The sequence below is a fragment of the Ambystoma mexicanum genome, chromosome 7q, assembly GCF_040938575.1.
Source record: "Ambystoma mexicanum isolate Mex_15411 chromosome 7q, UKY_AmexF1_1, whole genome shotgun sequence".
NCBI classification, from domain to species: Eukaryota; Metazoa; Chordata; class Amphibia; order Caudata; family Ambystomatidae; genus Ambystoma; species Ambystoma mexicanum.
Genome location: NC_090941.1, coordinates 1,147,357,927 through 1,147,370,296, shown reverse-complemented (window position 1 = coordinate 1,147,370,296; position 12,370 = coordinate 1,147,357,927).

Sequence of the window (12,370 nt, the reverse complement as noted above, 5' to 3'; positions counted from 1 at the left end):
CTCCCACATGTTTCCCGCTCTTTTCCGAGCTTGCTTGGTGAAGATTTTGAAAGTATAGAGAGATGGTTTTCTGTAGTGGGGATAGTGCAACAATTGCTCACCTAACATAGAAGCACTTACTAACTAAAGAAAAATAGAAAGAACTCCTGTTAGGTGAACACCTGATGCTCAAATGCAATCCATCCCTAAATAGTATACCATGTACTTCCAGAGTTGTTGTTTATTTCACAGAACTTCAAACTCAAAAGGTAAGCACTTATAACCATGAAGCTGTATTTCTATGAGGTTTCAAGACATCTGAAATTCAAAACTGCAATGTTCAGCCAGTTGGCCTGCATCACTGTTGTCATCCGAGGCCGTTCCTGCTATGGGCACTGTGGAGAAGTGCCCACCTTTTTATCCCTTGAAAGGCCCTCAAGGCACCAAACCATTAAGTAGCTCCTCCCACATTTTTCCCGCTCTTTTCTGAGCTTGCTTGGTGAAGATTTTGAAAGTATAGAGAGATGGTTTTCTGTAGTGGGGATATTGCAACAATTGCTCACCTAACATGGAAGCACTTACTAACTAAAGAAAAATAGAAAGAACTCCTGTTAGGTGAACACCTGATGCTCAAATGCAATCCATCCCTAAATATTATACCATGTACTTCCAGAGTTGTTGTTTATTTCACAGAACTTCAAACTCAAAAGGTAAGCACTTACAAGCTTGAAGCTGTATTTCTATGAGGTTTCAAGGCATCTGAAATTCAAAACTGCAATGTTCAGCCAAAGGATCTGCATCCCTGTTCTTGTCAGAGGCTGTTTCTGGTATGGGCACTGTGGAATAAGTGCTCGCCTTTTTATCCCTTGAAAGGCCCTGAAGGCACCAAACCATTAAGTAGCTCCTCCCACATTTTTCCCGCTCTTTTCTGAGCTTGCCTGGTGAAGATTTTGAAAGTATAGAGAGATGGTTTTCTGTAGTGGGGATATTGCAACAATTGCTCACCTAACATGGAAGCACTTACTAACTAAAGAAAAATAGAAAGAACTCCTGTTAGGTGAACACCTGATGCTCAAATGCAATCCATCCCTAAATATTATACCATGTACTTCCAGAGTTGTTGTTTATTTCACAGAACTTCAAACTCAAAAGGTAAGCACTTACAAGCTTGAAGCTGTATTTCTATGAGGTTTCAAGACATCTGAAATTCAAAACTGCAATGTTCAGCCAAAGGGTCTGCATCCCTGTTCTTGTCTGAGGCTGTTCCTGGTATGGGCACTGTGGAAGAAGTTCTAGCCTTTTTATCCCTTGAAAGTCCCTGAAGGCACCAAACCATTAAGAAGCTCCTCCCACATTTTTCCCGCTCTTTTCTGAGCTTGCTTGGTGAAGATTTTGAAAGTATAGAGAGATGGTTTTCTGTAGTGGAGATATTGCAACAATTGCTCACCTAACATGGAAGCACTTACTAACTAAAGAAAAATAGAAAGAACTCCTGTTAGGTGAGCACCTGATGTTCAAATGCAATCCATCCTAAATATTATAACATACACTTCCAAAATTGCTGTTTAGTTCACAGAACTTCAACCTCAAAAGGGAAGCACTTACACATATATAAAACACAGGTGCCAACCTTGAAGCTGTATTTCTGTGAGGTTCCAAGACATCTGAAATTCAAAACTGCAATGTTCAGCCAGTGGGTCTGCATCCCTGTTCTTGTCTGAGGCTGGTATGGGCACTGTGGAATAAGTGCTTGCCTTTTTATCCCTTGAAAGGCCCTGAAGGCACCAAACCATTAAGTAGCTCCTCCCATATTTTTCCCGCTCTTTTCTGAGCTTGCTTGGTGAAGATTTTGAAAGTATAGAGAGATGGTTTTCTGTAGTGGGGATATTGCAACAATTGCTCACCTAACATGGAACACTTACTAACTAAAGAAAAATAGAAAGAACTCCTGTTAGGTGAACACCTGATGCTCAAATGCAATCCATCCCTAAATATTATACCAAGTACTTCCAGAGTTGTTGTTTATTTCACAGAACTTCAAACTCAAAAGGTAAGCACTTACAAGCTTGAAGCTGTATTTCTATGAGGTTTCAAGACATCTGAAATTCAAAACTGCAATGTTCAGCCAAAGGGTCTGCATCCCTGTTCTTGTCTGAGGCTGTTCCTGGTATGGGCACTGTGGGAGAAGTTCTAGCCTTTTTATCCCTTGAAAGTCCCTGAAGGCACCAAACCATTAAGAAGCTCCTCCCACATTTTTCCCGCTCTTTTCTGAGCTTGCTTGGTGAAGATTTTGAAAGTATAGAGAGATGGTTTTCTGTAGTGGAGATATTGCAACAACTGCTCACCTAACATGGAAGCACTTACTAACTAAAGAAAAATAGAAAGAACTCCTGTTAGGTGAGCACCTGATGCTCAAATGCAATTATTCTCTAAATATTATAACATACACTTCCAGAGCTGTTGTTTAGTTAACAGAACTTCAACCTCAATAGGTAAGCACTTACAAGCTTGAAGCTGTATTTCTATGAGGTTTCAAGACATCTGAAATTCAAAACTGCAATGTTCAGCCAGTTGGCCTGCATCACTGTTCTCATCCGAGGCCGTTCCTGCTATGGGCACTGTGGAAGAAGTGCCCACCTTTTTATCCCTTGAAAGGCCCTCAAGGCACCAAACCATTAAGTAGCTCCTCCCACATTTTTCCCGCTCTTTTCTGAGCTTGCTTGGTGAAGATTTTGAAAGTATAGAGAGATGGTTTTCTGTAGTGGGGATATTGCAACAATTGCTCACCTAACATGGAAGCACTTACTAACTAAAGAAAAATAGAAAGAACTCCTGTTAGGTGAGCACCTGATGTTCAAATGCAATCCATCCTAAATATTATAACATACACTTCCAAAGTTGCTGTTTAGTTCACAGAACTTCAACCTCAAAAGGTAAGCACTTATAACCATGAAGCTGTATTTCTATGAGGTTTCAAGATATCTGAAATTCAAAACTGCAATGTTCAGCCAGTTGGCCTGCATCACTGTTCTCATCCGAGGCCGTTCCTGCTATGGGCACTGTGGAAGAAGTGCTCGCCTTTTTATCCCTTGAAAGGCCCTGAAGGCACCAAACCATTAAGAAGCTCCTCCCACATTTTTCCCGCTCTTTTCTGAGCTTGCTTGGTGAAGATTTTGAAAGTAAAGAGATGGTTTTCTGTAGTGGAGATATTGCAACAATTGCTCACCTAACATGGAAGCACTTACTAACTAAAGAAAAATAGAAAGAACTCCTGTTAGGTGAGCACCTGATGTTCAAATGCAACCCATCCCTAAATATTATACCATGTACTTCCAGAGTTGTAGTTTATTTCACAGAACTTCAAACTCAAAAGGTAAGCACTTACAACCATGAAGCTGTATTTCTATGAGGTTTCAAGATATCTGAAATTCAAAACTGCAATGTTCAGCCAGTTGGCCTGCATCACTGTTCTCATCCGAGGCCGTTCCTGCTATGGGCACTGTGGAAGAAGTGCCCACCTTTTTATCCCTTGAAAGGCCCTCAAGGCACCAAACCCTTAAGTAGCTCCTCCCACATTTTTCCCGCTCTTTTCCGAGCTTGCTTGGTGAAGATTTTGAAAGTATAGAGAGATGGTTTTCTGTAGTGGGGATATTGCAACAATTGCTCACCTAACATAGAAGCACTTACTAACTAAAGAAAAATAGAAATAACTCCTGTTAGGTGAACACCTGATGCTCAAATGCAATCCATCCCTAAATAGTATACCATGTACTTCCAGAGTTGTTGTTTATTTCACAGAACTTCAAACTCAAAAGGTAAGCACTTATAACCATGAAGCTGTATTTCTATGAGGTTTCAAGACATCTGAAATTCAAAACTGCAATGTTCAGCCAGTTGGCCTGCATCACTGTTGTCATCCGAGGCCGTTCCTGCTATGGGCACTGTGGAGAAGTGCCCACCTTTTTATCCCTTGAAAGGCCCTCAAGGCACCAGACCATTAAGTAGCTCCTCCCACATTTTTCCCGCTCTTTTCTGAGCTTGCTTGGTGAAGATTTTGAAAGTATAGAGAGATGGTTTTCTGTAGTGGGGATATTGCAACAATTGCTCACCTAACATAGAAGCACTTACTAACTAAAGAAAAATAGAAAGAACTCCTGTTAGGTGAACACCTGATGCTCAAATGCAATCCATCCCTAAATAGTATACCATGTACTTCCAGAGTTATTGTTTATTTCACAGAACTTCAAACTCAAAAGGTAAGCACTTATAACCATGAAGCTGTATTTCTATGAGGTTTCAAGACATCTGAAATTCAAAACTGCAATGTTCAGCCAGTTGGCCTGCATCGCTGTTGTCATCCGAGGCCGTTACTGTTATGGGCACTGTGGAAGAAGTGCTCGCCTTTTTATCCCTTGAAAGGCCCTGAAGGCACCAAACCATTAAGAAGCTCCTCCCACATTTTTCCCGCTCTTTTCTGAGCTTGCTTGGTGAAGATTTTGAAAGTAAAGAGATGGTTTTCTGTAGTGGAGATATTGCAACAATTGCTCACCTAACATGGAAGCACTTACTAACTAAAGAAAAATAGAAAGAACTCCTGTTAGGTGAGCACCTGATGTTCAAATGCAACCCATCCCTAAATATTATACCATGTACTTCCAGAGTTGTTGTTTATTTCACAGAACTTCAAACTCAAAAGGTAAGCACTTACAACCATGAAGCTGTATTTCTATGAGGTTTCAAGATATCTGAAATTCAAAACTGCAATGTTCAGCCAGTTGGCCTGCATCACTGTTCTCATCCGAGGCCGTTCCTGCTATGGGCACTGTGGAGAAGTGCCCACCTTTTCATCCCTTGAAAGGCCCTCAAGGCAACCAGACCATTAAGTAGCTCCTCCCACATTTTTCCTGCTCTTTTCTGAGCTTGCTTGGTGAAGATTTTGAAAGTATAGAGAGATGGTTTTCTGTAGTGGGGATATTGCAACAATTGCTCACCTAACATGGAAGCACTTACTAACTAAAGAAAAATAGAAAGAACTCCTGTTAGGTGAACACCTGATGCTCAAATGCAATCCATCCCTAAATATTATACCATGTACTTCCAGAGTTGTTGTTTATTTCACAGAACTTCAAACTCAAAAGGTAAGCACTTACAAGCTTGAAGCTGTATTTCTATGAGGTTTCAAGGCATCTGAAATTCAAAACTGCAATGTTCAGCCAAAGGGTCTGCATCCCTGTTCTTGTCAGAGGCTGTTTCAGGTATGGGCACTGTGGAATAAGTGCTCGCCTTTTTATCCCTTGAAAGGCCTTCAAGGCACCAAACCATTAAGTAGCTCCTCCCACATTTTTCCCGCTCTTTTCCAAGCTTGCTTGGTGAAGATTTTGAAAGTATAGAGAGATGGTTTTCTGTAGTGGGGATAGTGCAACAATTGCTCACCTAACATAGAAGCACTTACTAACTAAAGAAAAATAGAAAGAACTCCTGTTAGGTGAGCACCTGATGTTCAAATGCAACCCATCCCTAAATATTATACCATGTACTTCCAGAGTTGTAGTTTATTTCACAGAACTTCAAACTCAAAAGGTAAGCACTTACAACCATGAAGCTGTATTTCTATGAGGTTTCAAGATATCTGAAATTCAAAACTGCAATGTTCAGCCAGTTGGCCTGCATCACTGTTCTCATCCGAGGCCGTTCCTGCTATGGGCACTGTGGAAGAAGTGCCCACCTTTTTATCCCTTGAAAGGCCCTCAAGGCACCAAACCATTAAGTAGCTCCTCCCACATTTTTCCCGCTCTTTTCCGAGCTTGCTTGGTGAAGATTTTGAAAGTATAGAGAGATGGTTTTCTGTAGTGGGGATATTGCAACAATTGCTCACCTAACATAGAAGCACTTACTAACTAAAGAAAAATAGAAATAACTCCTGTTAGGTGAACACCTGATGCTCAAATGCAATCCATCCCTAAATAGTATACCATGTACTTCCAGAGTTGTTGTTTATTTCACAGAACTTCAAACTCAAAAGGTAAGCACTTATAACCATGAAGCTGTATTTCTATGAGTTTTCAAGACATCTGAAATTCAAAACTGCAATGTTCAGCCAGTTGGCCTGCATCGCTGTTGTCATCCGAGGCCGTTACTGTTATGGGCACTGTGGAAGAAGTGCTCGCCTTTTTATCCCTTGAAAGGCCCTGAAGGCACCAAACCATTAAGAAGCTCCTCCCACATTTTTCCCGCTCTTTTCCGAGCTTGCTTGGTGAAGATTTTGAAAGTATAGAGAGATGGTTTTCTGTAGTGGGGATAGTGCAACAATTGCTCACCTAACATAGAAGCACTTACTAACTAAAGAAAAATAGAAAGAACTCCTGTTAGGTGAACACCTGATGCTCAAATGCAATCCATCCCTAAATAGTATACCATGTACTTCCAGAGTTGTTGTTTATTTCACAGAACTTCAAACTCAAAAGGTAAGCACTTATAACCATGAAGCTGTATTTCTATGAGGTTTCAAGACATCTGAAATTCAAAACTGCAATGTTCAGCCAGTTGGCCTGCATCACTGTTGTCATCCGAGGCCGTTCCTGCTATGGGCACTGTGGAGAAGTGCCCACCTTTTTATCCCTTGAAAGGCCCTCAAGGCACCAGACCATTAAGTAGCTCCTCCCACATTTTTCCCGCTCTTTTCTGAGCTTGCTTGGTGAAGATTTTGAAAGTATAGAGAGATGGTTTTCTGTAGTGGGGATATTGCAACAATTGCTCACCTAACATAGAAGCACTTACTAACTAAAGAAAAATAGAAAGAACTCCTGTTAGGTGAACACCTGATGCTCAAATGCAATCCATCCCTAAATAGTATACCATGTACTTTCAGAGTTATTGTTTATTTCACAGAACTTCAAACTCAAAAGGTAAGCACTTATAACCATGAAGCTGTATTTCTATGAGGTTTCAAGACATCTGAAATTCAAAACTGCAATGTTCAGCCAGTTGGCCTGCATCACTGTTGTCATCCGAGGCCGTTCCTGCTATGGGCACTGTGGAGAAGTGCCCACCTTTTTATCCCTTGAAAGGCCCTCAAGGCACCAGACCATTAAGTAGCTCCTCCCACATTTTTCCCGCTCTTTTCTGAGCTTGCTTGGTGAAGATTTTGAAAGTAAAGAGATGGTTTTCTGTAGTGGAGATATTGCAACAATTGCTCACCTAACATGGAAGCACTTACTAACTAAAGAAAAATAGAAAGAACTCCTGTTAGGTGAGCACCTGATGTTCAAATGCAACCCATCCCTAAATATTATACCATGTACTTCCAGAGTTGTTGTTTATTTCACAGAACTTCAAACTCAAAAGGTAAGCACTTACAACCATGAAGCTGTATTTCTATGAGGTTTCAAGATATCTGAAATTCAAAACTGCAATGTTCAGCCAGTTGGCCTGCATCACTGTTCTCATCCGAGGCCGTTCCTGCTATGGGCACTGTGGAGAAGTGCCCACCTTTTCATCCCTTGAAAGGCCCTCAAGGCAACCAGACCATTAAGTAGCTCCTCCCACATTTTTCCTGCTCTTTTCTGAGCTTGCTTGGTGAAGATTTTGAAAGTATAGAGAGATGGTTTTCTGTAGTGGGGATATTGCAACAATTGCTCACCTAACATGGAAGCACTTACTAACTAAAGAAAAATAGAAAGAACTCCTGTTAGGTGAACACCTGATGCTCAAATGCAATCCATCCCTAAATATTATACCATGTACTTCCAGAGTTGTTGTTTATTTCACAGAACTTCAAACTCAAAAGGTAAGCACTTACAAGCTTGAAGCTGTATTTCTATGAGGTTTCAAGGCATCTGAAATTCAAAACTGCAATGTTCAGCCAAAGGGTCTGCATCCCTGTTCTTGTCAGAGGCTGTTTCAGGTATGGGCACTGTGGAATAAGTGCTCGCCTTTTTATCCCTTGAAAGGCCCTCAAGGCACCAAACCATTAAGTAGCTCCTCCCACATTTTTCCCGCTCTTTTCCAAGCTTGCTTGGTGAAGATTTTGAAAGTATAGAGAGATGGTTTTCTGTAGTGGGGATAGTGCAACAATTGCTCACCTAACATAGAAGCACTTACTAACTAAAGAAAAATAGAAAGAACTCCTGTTAGGTGAACACCTGATGCTCAAATGCAATCCATCCCTAAATAGTATACCATGTACTTCCAGAGTTGTTGTTTATTTCACAGAACTTCAAACTCAAAAGGTAAGCACTTATAACCATGAAGCTGTATTTCTATGAGGTTTCAAGACATCTGAAATTCAAAACTGCAATGTTCAGCCAGTTGGCCTGCATCACTGTTGTCATCCGAGGCCGTTCCTGCTATGGGCACTGTGGAGAAGTGCCCACCTTTTTATCCCTTGAAAGGCCCTCAAGGCACCAGACCATTAAGTAGCTCCTCCCACATGTTTCCCGCTCTTTTCCGAGCTTGCTTGGTGAAGATTTTGAAAGTATAGAGAGATGGTTTTCTGTAGTGGGGATAGTGCAACAATTGCTCACCTAACATAGAAGCACTTACTAACTAAAGAAAAATAGAAAGAACTCCTGTTAGGTGAGCACCTGATGTTCAAATGCAACCCATCCCTAAATATTATACCATGTACTTCCAGAGTTGTTGTTTATTTCACAGAACTTCAAACTCAAAAGGTAAGCACTTACAACCATGAAGCTGTATTTCTATGAGGTTTCAAGATATCTGAAATTCAAAACTGCAATGTTCAGCCAGTTGGCCTGCATCACTGTTCTCATCCGAGGCCGTTCCTGCTATGGGCACTGTGGAAGAAGTGCCCACCTTTTTATCCCTTGAAAGGCCCTCAAGGCACCAAACCATTAAGTAGCTCCTCCCACATTTTTCCCGCTCTTTTCCGAGCTTGCTTGGTGAAGATTTTGAAAGTATAGAGAGATGGTTTTCTGTAGTGGGGATAGTGCAACAATTGCTCACCTAACATAGAAGCACTTACTAACTAAAGAAAAATAGAAAGAACTCCTGTTAGGTGAGCACCTGATGTTCAAATGCAACCCATCCCTAAATATTATACCATGTACTTCCAGAGTTGTTGTTTATTTCACAGAACTTCAAACTCAAAAGGTAAGCACTTACAACCATGAAGCTGTATTTCTATGAGGTTTCAAGATATCTGAAATTCAAAACTGCAATGTTCAGCCAGTTGGCCTGCATCACTGTTCTCATCCGAGGCCGTTCCTGCTATGGGCACTGTGGAAGAAGTACCCACCTTTTTATCCCTTGAAAGGCCCTCAAGGCACCAAACCATTAAGTAGCTCCTCCCACATTTTTCCCGCTCTTTTCCGAGCTTGCTTGGTGAAGATTTTGAAAGTATAGAGAGATGGTTTTCTGTAGTGGGGATATTGCAACAATTGCTCACCTAACATAGAAGCACTTACTAACTAAAGAAAAATAGAAAGAACTCCTGTTAGGTGAACACCTGATGCTCAAATGCAATCCATCCCTAAATAGTATACCATGTACTTCCAGAGTTGTTGTTTATTTCACAGAACTTCAAACTCAAAAGGTAAGCACTTATAACCATGAAGCTGTATTTCTATGAGGTTTCAAGACATCTGAAATTCAAAACTGCAATGTTCAGCCAGTTGGCCTGCATCACTGTTGTCATCCGAGGCCGTTCCTGCTATGGGCACTGTGGAGAAGTGCCCACCTTTTTATCCCTTGAAAGGCCCTCAAGGCACCAGACCATTAAGTAGCTCCTCCCACATTTTTCACGCTCTTTTCTGAGCTTGCTTGGTGAAGATTTTGAAAGTATAGAGAGATGGTTTTCTGTAGTGGGGATATTGCAACAATTGCTCACCTAACATGGAAGCACTTACTAACTAAAGAAAAATAGAAAGAACTCCTGTTAGGTGAACACCTGATGCTCAAATGCAATCCATCCCTAAATAGTATACCATGTACTTCCAGAGTTGTTGTTTATTTCACAGAACTTCAAGCTCAAAAGGTAAGCACTTATAACCATGAAGCTGTATTTCTATGAGGTTTCAAGACATCTGAAATTCAAAACTGCAATGTTCAGCCAGTTGGCCTGCATCGCTGTTGTCATCCGAGGCCGTTACTGTTATGGGCACTGTGGAAGAAGTGCTCGCCTTTTTATCCCTTGAAAGGCACTGAAGGCACCAAACCATTAAGAAGCTCCTCCCACATTTTTCCCGCTCTTTTCTGAGCTTGCTTGGTGAAGATTTTGAAAGTAAAGAGATGGTTTTCTGTAGTGGAGATATTGCAACAATTGCTCACCTAACATGGAAGCACTTATTAACTAAAGAAAAATAGAAAGAACTCCTGTTAGGTGAGCACCTGATGTTCAAATGCAACCCATCCCTAAATATTATACCATGTACTTCCAGAGTTGTTGTTTATTTCACAGAACTTCAAACTCAAAAGGTAAGCACTTACAACCATGAAGCTGTATTTCTATGAGGTTTCAAGATATCTGAAATTCAAAACTGCAATGTTCAGCCAGTTGGCCTGCATCACTGTTGTCATCCGAGGCCGTTCCTGCTATGGGCACTGTGGAGAAGTGCCCACCTTTTCATCCCTTGAAAGGCCCTCAAGGCAACCAGACCATTAAGTAGCTCCTCCCACATTTTTCCTGCTCTTTTCTGAGCTTGCTTGGTGAAGATTTTGAAAGTATAGAGAGATGGTTTTCTGTAGTGGGGATATTGCAACAATTGCTCACCTAACATGGAAGCACTTACTAACTAAAGAAAAATAGAAAGAACTCCTGTTAGGTGAACACCTGATGCTCAAATGCAATCCATCCCTAAATATTATACCATGTACTTCCAGAGTTGTTGTTTATTTCACAGAACTTCAAACTCAAAAGGTAAGCACTTACAAGCTTGAAGCTGTATTTCTATGAGGTTTCAAGGCATCTGAAATTCAAAACTGCAATGTTCAGCCAAAGGGTCTGCATCCCTGTTCTTGTCAGAGGCTGTTTCAGGTATGGGCACTGTGGAATAAGTGCTCGCCTTTTTAGCCCTTGAAAGGCCCTCAAGGCACCAAACCATTAAGTAGCTCCTCCCACATTTTTCCCGCTCTTTTCCAAGCTTGCTTGGTGAAGATTTTGAAAGTATAGAGAGATGGTTTTCTGTAGTGGGGATAGTGCAACAATTGCTCACCTAACATAGAAGCACTTACTAACTAAAGAAAAATAGAAAGAACTCCTGTTAGGTGAACACCTGATGCTCAAATGCAATCCATCCCTAAATAGTATACCACGTACTTCCAGAGTTGTTGTTTATTTCACAGAACTTCAAACTCAAAAGGTAAGCACTTATAACCATGAAGCTGTATTTCTATGAGGTTTCAAGACATCTGAAATTCAAAACTGCAATGTTCAGCCAGTTGGCCTGCATCACTGTTGTCATCCGAGGCCGTTCCTGCTATGGGCACTGTGGAGAAGTGCCCACCTTTTTATCCCTTGAAAGGCCCTCAAGGCACCAGACCATTAAGTAGCTCCTCCCACATTTTTCACGCTCTTTTCTGAGCTTGCTTGGTGAAGATTTTGAAAGTATAGAGAGATGGTTTTCTGTAGTGGGGATATTGCAACAATTGCTCACCTAACATGGAAGCACTTACTAACTAAAGAAAAATAGAAAGAACTCCTGTTAGGTGAACACCTGATGCTCAAATGCAATCCATCCCTAAATATTATACCATGTACTTCCAGAGTTGCTGTTTATTTCACAGAACTTCAAACTCAAAAGGTAAGCACTTACAAGCTTGAAGCTGTATTTCTATGAGGTTTCAAGGCATCTGAAATTCAAAACTGCAATGTTCAGCCAAAGGGTCTGCATCCCTGTTCTTGTCAGAGGCTGTTTCTGGTATGGGCACTGTGGAATAAGTGCTCGCCTTTTTATCCCTTGAAAGGCCCTGAATGCACCAAACCATTAAGTAGCTCCTCCCACATTTTTCCCGCTCTTTTCTGAGCTTGCTTGGTGAAGATTTTGAAAGTATAGAGAGATGGTTTTCTGTTGTGGGGATATTGCAACAATTGCTCACCTAACATGGAAGCACTTACTAACTAAAGAAAAATAGAAAGAACTCCTGTTAGGTGAACACCTGATGCTCAAATGCAATCCATCCCTAAATATTATACCATGTACTTCCAGAGTTGTTGTTTATTTCACAGAACTTCAAACTCAAAAGGTAAGCACTTACAAGCTTGAAGCTGTATTTCTATGAGGTTTCAAGACATCTGAAATTCAAAACTGCAATGTTCAGCCAAAGGGTCTGCATCCCTGTTCTTGTCTGAGGCTGTTCCTGGTATGGGCACTGTGGAAGAAGTTCTAGCCTTTTTATCCCTTGAAAGTCCGTGAAGGCACCAAACCATTAAGAA